At 40.7% G+C, this 9,405-nt stretch overlaps 1 protein-coding gene across 4 annotated transcripts in view; it reads right to left on the reverse strand.

The window, feature by feature from the left end:
- The window catches only part of SENP5 (SUMO specific peptidase 5), a 47,139-nt gene extending 39,208 nt beyond the window's left edge, over nt 1-7,931 (reverse strand). For 3 of the 4 annotated variants that reach the window (XM_070944967.1, XM_070944965.1, XM_070944968.1), the window contains exon 1: nt 7,731-7,784. The gene's annotated coding sequence lies outside the window, so the exon portion shown is untranslated. Of the gene's footprint in view, nt 1-7,730; nt 7,785-7,857 lie in introns of those variants that run through there. The other variant, XM_070944966.1, reaches the window with a different exon arrangement.
- Nucleotides 7,932-9,405: the final 1,474 nt, after the last annotated feature.

Below are 9,405 nucleotides of genomic sequence, written 5' to 3' on the forward strand. Positions count from 1 at the left end.
CTCGATTTACAACAGTTCATTTAGTGACCCTTCAAAGTTATAACAGCACTGAAAAAAGTGACTTACGACCGTTTTTCACAGTTACGACCGTTGCAGCATCCCCATGATCCTGTAATCAAAATTCAAATGCTTGGCAACTGGTTCATACTTACGACCGTTGCTGTGTCCCAAGGTGATGTGATGCCCTTTTGCAACCTTTTTGACAAGCAAAATCAATGGAGAAGCCAGATTCCCTTAATAACCGTGTTACTAATTTATGTAACTGCAGTGATTCACTTAACAACGGTGGCAAAAAAATGGACCAAAGGTCACTTGACAAATGTTTCCCTTAACAACAGAAATTCTGGGCTCCATTGTAGTCGTAAGTCGAGGACAACCTGTATCTCAGCCATAAAATTGCTAGGCATCCTTAGGCAAACCACTATGCATCCAGGCAATGGTTGTATTTACAGTAACCTATTACAGGAATAAGTGGGGAACTGAGCTAATTCGAGACTATTTCAAGGCATACGGGAAAAGCCTTGATTTGAACATTTGAAATCTGTTCTATAAATGATCACCCTATTGCAATCTCACTCCCACACAGTTTTAATCATCTGTTTCTTCGGTGCTGTCTCTTCTACCCTATCCATTCACACTCCTTCCCAGCCCCCACAAATGCCCTTCAGATATTTCGGATTATTCTTGTTAAGAGCCTTTAATTGGGTACCAAAAACTGAACTAGCTGTTCTAATTCAAAATCCAGCTACTTCACCATTTACACCGAAGACTACATTCATAACTGTGGCCAACATGACTCAAACATTGCCATTTGTGTATAACTATCGCATCCTTTGAAGGCATCACTCTCAGACCTCAGTAAAACAGTCATCTATACGGATACTGTGATGATATGTAATGTAGGAGCCGAACAAAGGTGAGCTGGTCTTTTATTACAGCAGGTGACCGAAGCAATCAGTTTTTGTCCTATCAAGGTCATCTCTACCACTGAGAGCTAATCAGTGTAGAGCTCCTTCAACCCCACCTTGCAGTAATAATAAAAAAGAATCTCGGGGGGAAAAAAGGGGGACGATGAAGAAAAAACATCGATGGACAGAAAGAAAGGTGCCTACATAATATACTGTATGTATATACGGTACATTGAGGAAACCTTCTGAACTGGTTTACAAAAATTAAAAGATTTATGGAGGTCAGATGCTTGATAAGTAAAAAAAAATATTCCTTTTTAATTCCTCTAAAGACAGGCAGCCAGCCAAAATGGAGGATTGCAAAATTGCAACGCTATCCAGAACATACAAAACTCAACAGGATATAAAATCATGTTTGTTCAGCAGTAAAAAATCATGAAGGGTTTTTTTTTCCCCCATTATGTGTGATGCTTATTCCTCCAATCTGGATTAATATTGTAACTGAAATATATATTTAAATCATTTGTAACAAGGTGCGAATCCAAAACCATATGTTCTGAGCTTTAAATGAATGTATATTCATTGAACAAAACTCAAAAGTACCTCAAATGTTCACTATTCAAAAGGGATAGAAACATGAAAAATGGGAACTTAAAAGCCGCGCTTTGCTGCTTCCTCATGCTCTATTTTAGGGCAACAAAAGTAGGCAGGCTGCCACATGGTATTTTAGTCTTAATCTACACAGAAACTGCACATATTTAAAGGAAGTTAAGTCCACGGTTTATAACACAGTATTGCTGCCCCTAACATTTTCTGTTTTCTAGAATGTTCTAAATGTAAAATGTGCAGGTTAAGGCACCAAGAACCAAGAAACTGAGTATAAATCCTATTCTAGGCCTGAAAGCTGGTTGGGTAATTTTGGGCCAGTCATTCTCTCTCAGTCCAACCCACCTCACAGGAGTTTGTTGTGAAGAGAATAGGAGGAGGAATGAGTATTAAAGTATGTTCACCACCTTGTATTCTTTATAAAAATAATAAAGGTGTAATATAAATAAATACGGTATTATTTTCATTGTGTTCCTTTGTCATGATTTATTTTATTCTATTATTTTAGTTCTGCTTACTCCTTTCCTTTTTCTTCCTTTTTATTATTGTAGGCTTCAAATGTGCCTTCAGCCTGAATTGTTTGAGGGTGCCTGTCTTGGCTAAGTATATGAGTATCACATTTTTAACATTCTGATTATTAGTGTGTTCTGATTTATCCTTGCTTCGTTATCCACTGGCACATCTCGAGTGGGTGGTCCACAAATTTTGCAAAATAAAATTAAGTAACACTATTACTGGGTTTTCAGCTTCACAGGTGCCATACGGAAAATTATGTAGGTTTATCTCTTTACTAAGCTTTGGAGGAATAACTGGAAAAATGTGCAAACATGTGCATCAGGAAGAAACATCAAGAGAAATATTTTTGCTGTTATGTTGCAGGTATTGTACGAGTCTATTGCTGTTGCTTCTTTGGTATCTGTTTTCTGACGAATGCTTTAAACAGACATTGGTTGTAAAAGTTGCTTAATTATTCTTCCAGTGTTAGATAGGAATGTTTCAGAATAGGGAAGAAAAAAAACCTCCCCTACCCAATTTTTCTATAGGTGGTAGTGGTGGTAGTGCTTAGCCTAGACCACATCCTAGTTTGTGGCTCACTGCTATAAAACAAAGAAGCAAAGGGACTATTTCAAATTTCCACAATGAAAATAGCAAAACACCTATTTTTTTTCCCAAGCTTTATTTTTCTGGAACATACTTCAAGTGAAGATGGAATAACTCTTTTGTTCAAATGCGGAGTGAACCCTTCATTTTACAAATAACTGTGTTAGTTTATAGGCAATTTTTCTGAATGTATGCTTTTTGTATATCCTTGCCATTAAAAAGAAAGATTTTAGCTGTAAATTTGATTCCACTTCACATATACGTAGCCCTCGACTTACTACTACAATTGAGCCCAAAGTTTCTGTTGCTAAATGAGTTAAGTGAATTATGCCCCACTTTATGACTTTTGAATGGTCACTAAATGAATGGCAGTAAATTGAGGACTACCTGCAATGGTTTCAAACATGCAAACTGATAAAATTTTTGTTACTATCTTTTTAACCAAAGTCGACAACAGAAAATTAACCTGAAATGAAATAATGATTTGTGGCCCCTATCCCTAAATACATAAATTAATCAGATGAATATGTGAAGATCCCTAAATTTAAATTTACACACAGAGAATGCTAATATTTTTTGTTTCAGAATGCTTATGTTTCGTATTAAATAATATATAGCACTGACTTGGTTTTTTCCCCCCCAAGGAACTGCAAACAATAGAAATTCTGAAACATTTTCTGCTCAGACTTTACCAAGGTTTCACTCTAAGAAATTTTCCTGGCTGTAAGTCAAGCTATTTTCTCAAAGGTCCAAAATATCGGAAGACTATACATAGCTTCACATGCTTTATATATTTAAAAGTCAATTATTAGTAATCTCTTGGTGAAAATTTTTGTCTGCTAAACAGCACATTTTTGGAAAACTGTACATTTTATTCTTGTGTAAACAGTTACTGACTGACCACAAATTGGCAAGTAACAAAAGCAACACAAGCAGAAGTGGGCAATTATTCAGTGCCAGAGGAACTACTGGAAAATGTGGGGAACTCTAGTTATCTAAGCAGTTTTGCTACAGGGGACGGCATAATAATCACAAAAATATAAAAATAGTAAAACAATATTGCAGCACAATGTTCTGGAGAGGTAAAACAGTACCAAAAAAAAAAAAAAAAGACTAGACATGGACCATACTCAGCTTTCTTCCACTTTAGACCAGCTGATCATCACTGAAAACAACTGCTCTAAAATTCAGAAGAAAAACAACAAACTCATTTCAAAAACAAATTGGAATATCGGTTTACAAAAACCCTTTTCTGACTTGTTGCCCTTCAAATCTGCTCAGGCTGCACTGTAAGCAGAAATTAAAGTCAACACATCTGAAAAACACAACTGGAAGAAGTCTGATCTACCCAGATATGAGGAAAAGTATCTGAGAGTCTGAGATGTTATTGTTCGAAACCATTTCAAAAAGTTTGCACACAACTCAAAACCTTCTTCTGTTCTGTCCTCCAAAAATATAACACTGGCAGAGGAGAGAACTGCACATTTTAAGTTCATTGTTCTCAATTGTAAATGAGGATAATTTCATGACATCACTTTCTGTGGAAAAAAAGTGCTCACTCTCCACCAGCTCGGCCTTGTAAAACTAAATTCAAGCCATCCTGGCCTTGAAACACACCGTTTTCCCAGCAATGTGATAAATAGGCTACACATTCAAAATTTGCAGAAACTAGGATCCATCTCTTTCAGATTTCTTATCCCCCTCATCTCAATGTCACAGGTCCGTCTCCCACTCCACACAAAACTTTTTCTTTTTAATATGAAAGGCTTTCTACCAAAATTCTAAACTCAACTTGAAAAATCAGATCACAGATTTATAGCCTGCAAGATGTTAACTTGTCCACAAAGAAGTCATTGGCCTCTGAAGGATGTGGAATATTTGATCTTTCTCTGCTGGTTGCAGAGGAAGTATTTCTCCCTGTGCAAATGGCAAAGGAACCAGAGGAGGGATCTGTTGTTTTTTTCCAGCCAACTCGTTCATCAGCCTGGAACTCCATATACTCTCCTGCATCACTTTCCCTATTGCCTATGGCTGTCAGGGAAGCTGTTAAATACTAGCCTGTTTAAAATTGCTAAATTATAAGGTTGTCACACCCTAAAATATGCTGCAACACAGACACTGTCCCAAAGTCAGAGAAATCTGACTTGTAGGTACACGCCAGACCACAGATTATGAAGGCAAGCCGTACACAGTGCATTTACCAGGATTGTGCTCTTCCCTGCAATACCACTTTCAACATACAGAGTAGGGTGCAGTTCTTTGTTTAACTAAATGCAATGGTTCACAACCTGTAGTCCACGGATGCGATGTCATCACTGGGGGTTCGTGAAGGCTTGAACCAAATGTTATGATTTAAATCTTGAATTAGGTCTTGGCGGTCCGTGGCCACAAAAGCTACTTAAAGAGGGTCTGTGGTGAAGAAAAAGGTTGAGAGCCACTGACTTAATGCACTATGAACTTGAAAGTCTCCATTTTTTAGACTTAAAACTGATCAGCGTCTGGCAAGTCCCTGTCTGGTTCTCCTGGCCAGACTTTTCTTTATGCAAGAGGAAAATAATAAAGAGTGGAGGAAAGACTGTCCTAAAAATAATGTCCAACAAGCCAGGTCCTAAGCGTATCTAATTCTTCCACCTACGAAATAGCTGTGTTCTTTGGCTAACGAAATTTTATAATGTAAAATCTTTACGCTTTCTACCCTCCCATCTGCAGCCATTTAACAATCAAGACGCTTGTTTCCATGTAAGCATAAGCTGCCAATGTAACACTCACCCATTTATTCTTATCCAGCTTCTTAAGTATAATCAGTACAAGCATGCATATTCACCAGTGACCATTACATCAGTTCTACCTCTTCACACTGGATTCGGTAAAAACACCTGAAATATGAAAATGGCCTCTCTTTTTTTGACATTTTCTGAGCAGCGTAAAAATCTGTGGAATCAGACCAGCAGATCAACATCAGTCACCACCTTCCATAGTGATCTATCAGATGTCTCTTGAGAACCACAAACAAGACACAAAGGGATTTCTCCTGACTAGGAGCTTCTACCAGCATTATTTTACAGGTTGTCTAATCCGCCTTAAATCCACCCATTAGCAACTGTCAGCATAACTTGTGGAAGCACGTTCCATAAATTAAATGTCTGATTTAATTTAAATTTCAACCCTGATCATCAGTTTTATTTAATAACTCAAATATTATGAGGGCAGGATCTAGATCTTAGCAGCTCCTTGAATGTAACTATACTAAAATACATTGAACCTAAGTGCTTTAAACAGTTCTGTATTTTCCCCTGCAGCCAAGAGGAATAAAGTGCTTGCCCTTGAAAAAAATACAAGAAGTATTTCCAAACAGCTTTTTCAGACATCTTGTGAAAAAAATTCTCAGCAGAAAAGATAAAGTAAAAAAAAAAATCTGCTTGGCATCAGCAACTTAGGTCTGTACAATTTGCAGCCTGAATATGTACCCCCTTCCCTTCAGGTTTAATTCTAATAAGGATCTTCGGAGAAGATATACAGCCCTGTCTGTATATCTTTAAAGCAGCTGTTGTACTTCATGTACACCCCTGCTTTCTTAGATATATAACTACCTCCTATTCTGATATTTTTCTTCATTGGAAAATCTTAAGATGAAACATTTCTTTTACTGCTACCTTACTTAAAATATGCTTTTATATAAGCATGTTCTCTGAATCTTCTTTCTGAAATTAGATACATCATCATTTTCACTCCCTTTTCCATACTATAACTTCTCCACACCATAGGGAAAAGAAATCTCAGCAGACAACACGGATTCACAATCTCTTTTAATTTCCCTAACACTCCCAGGCTTGCATATACAGTCATTACTTTCTGGAGCTCTTAACCTTCACTGTCCATTTCTATAGTTCCTTTTAATTCCTGCAGAACACTGGATAAAAAGAGATGTGCATAAAGGCTGTAAAAGGACTATGAAGCGGTATATAAATCTAAGGGTTATTTCCATTCCCACTGCCAAGTTATTTAACAGGAAAAAATATGTGTTGTTGTTGTTTTTTGCTTCAAGTAATATTATTGAAGGAGAAGGACAGAGCCTGTAGTACAGTGGACTAAAGCACTGTTATTAACATCTGCTGCTTGCAATTACTGCAAGTTCAAATCTCACCAGGCTCAAGGTTGACTCAGCCTTCCATCCTTTCAAAGGTAGGTAAAATGAGGACCCAGATTGTGGGGGCAATAAGCTGACTTTGTATAAATATACAAAAGTATGAAAGCTATTGCTTAACGCATTGTAAGTCGCCCTGAGTTTCTGGAGAAGGGCGGCATATAAATTAAAGCAAAAAAAAAAAAAAAAAGGGAGGCCAGAGCTAAACCAGATGTGTTTTGTGTCAGAGCTCCAATCAGTTCTTGCTACCACAACATACCAATTTAAGAGCACAGAGAAAAACATTTAAAAAAAATGTTTTTTTTTTTGCAGGTGGGATTTTATTTGGCAAGCGAGTATCCTCAATAAACAGAAGTCACAATAAACCAGCGTTAGGACTTTAATTTTAATTATTTTTTTCTCTCCCCCCCCCCTCCGGATCAGGTTCTAAATGGCTGGACCTTCGGATTCTATTGAGGAAAGAGAGGGGAGAGATTGCTGGGGGCGGGGGGAAGAAGCCATGTTCGTTTTGGTTGCCTCAAGTTCCCTCGGGTTTTTTTGTTTTTTTTGGGGGGAGGCTTAAAATCGAGGAAACGGTGGCGCCTCCCGGGTTGATCGAGTTCATCGGAACGGGGGATAGATTTCATTAGAAAGGGGCCTGAGGCTGATCCGAATCGAGCCCCTTTGGGAGCGCGGAGCCCCCCCCTCCCCTCCCCCACCCGGCCCCGGGGAGGCACCTGCATCCCTCAATGGACGCCCATTCTCGCCACCCTCCCCCCCCTCCGAAGTTAGGGGTACAGAAGACCCCCCCTCCCCACGGGAACCCCCGCCCCTAAGAGGATTCCGGCCGGAGGACGGGTGTGTGTGGGGGGGTCCACTAGGCCGAAAGCCGGCCCTGCCCACCCGTGACTCACACCCCCCCCCCGCAGGAAGCGTGGCGCGAGCCCCCGGATCACCACGCCCCCTCCCGCCGCTGCCAGTCCGGCGCGTACCTTCGTCGCTGGGCGCATCCCGGCCTCCGAGTAGGGCTTGGCCTCCCCCGCTCCCGTCCCCCCTCCCTCCTCACCACCACTCTCCCCTGAGCGACAGCACCCGGCAACCGCCTCAGCAACGACTCACGTGGGTCAGGCTCCCACAACCTACACGGCGGCGACCGGCCCCAGCAGGCCTACGTCATCCTCCAGCGACAAAAGCGACGGGCGGGGAGAGAGAGAGAGAGAGAGAGAGAGAGAGAGACGCGGTGGGGGGGGAGGACGGAAAGGAGAGAGAGAGAGGAAGGAGAGTCGAGGGGGCCGTTCTGCGCAGGCGTCTGTGCGCAAGCGGGAGGGAGGTTGGAGGACCTCGGAATCGGTGGAGGGGGGGCGGGGCAATACAGAAAGAACAAACTGAAGGAAGCGCCGCCGTCATTTCTCTTAGAGAAAAAAAAGAGAGGGAGCAAGGCGCGTGCGCGAGCGAATTCCTCTTGGTACAGGTGCGGCTGCGCGATTGATTTCCCGTTGCTAGGATACAAGCGGTTCTTCTCTCCCCTTCGGGTGTCCAATAAGAAAACGGGAAAGAAGTAGAGAATAAGCCCCGCCCCTGTTTGTGGGCGGAGCGTTCTACTCATTCGTCTAAAAGGCCTCTAAGTTACGTGTTGATGTTGAATGTCTGAATGAGGGTGGCGCATTTATTTGAATGTCAGAAGGGAGAATTCATGGATTCACATGAGGCATAAGCCTCATGTAGTATTGTAGAAATATTTGAATTCTGGTTATTAGAGCGGAAATAACTTGTGAGATCATTGTTTTCTAAAGGTGAAGATTGGACTTTTAACCCGAAGTTAAACATTAAAGTCCTTATTTGACCTCAAGCGTGAACCTGGCAGCCCAACCTACCTAATAAGGTTGGGATATAAATTCAACCAGTAAATAAATAAGTACTCTTGAAATGGAGTTCAAATACCGCAAGCAGGACACCCCAAGTTAGGGGTAAACATATCACCTCTAAGAACTGATTTTCCTCAAAATACAGTTTCTTTCAAGGGACATTTTTAAGGAAGGACAAGTGATTTTATCAGTTCTGCTGAACTGAGCCGGGAACTTCATTGTTTCCAACTTCCTATGAAATAGTGAAAGGTTTATCTGAAATCCAGGAAAAGGACAGCTGATTTAGAATAGAACAGAATAAGAATAGAATTCTTCATTGGCCAAGTGTGATTGGACACACAAGGAATTTGTTTTAGTGCATACGCTCTCAGTGTACATAAAAGAAAAGATACGTTCATTAAGAATCAGAAGGTACAACACTTAATGATAGTCATAGGGCAGTGGTGGGATTCAGCCAGTTCGTACCTATTCGGGAGAACCGGTTGTTGGAAGAAATCTTCTTTTGTTTTTTTTCCACTTTACAGGGCTAATCCTGTAAGGAAGGCAGGAAGGAAACATTCTGGTGTTGTTTCTAGCCTAATCTTTATTGCCCTGCTTACAGAAACCAAAGCGCCCATCGAAGTGAATGACGTTGAGTTGGCCATGCCCACACGGTCACATGACCACCGAGCCACACCTACCCAGCTGGTCATTAGGGCAGAGAACCAGTTGTTAAATGATTTGAATCCCACCACTGTCATAAGGTACAAATAAGCACTCAGGAAACAATATCAATACAAATCGTAAGGATACAAGCAACAAA

The sequence above is a fragment of the Pituophis catenifer genome, unplaced genomic scaffold, assembly GCF_029215685.1.
Source record: "Pituophis catenifer annectens isolate HBS135680 unplaced genomic scaffold, rPitCat1.0.hap2 SCAF_6, whole genome shotgun sequence".
Taxonomy (NCBI): domain Eukaryota; kingdom Metazoa; phylum Chordata; class Lepidosauria; order Squamata; family Colubridae; genus Pituophis; species Pituophis catenifer.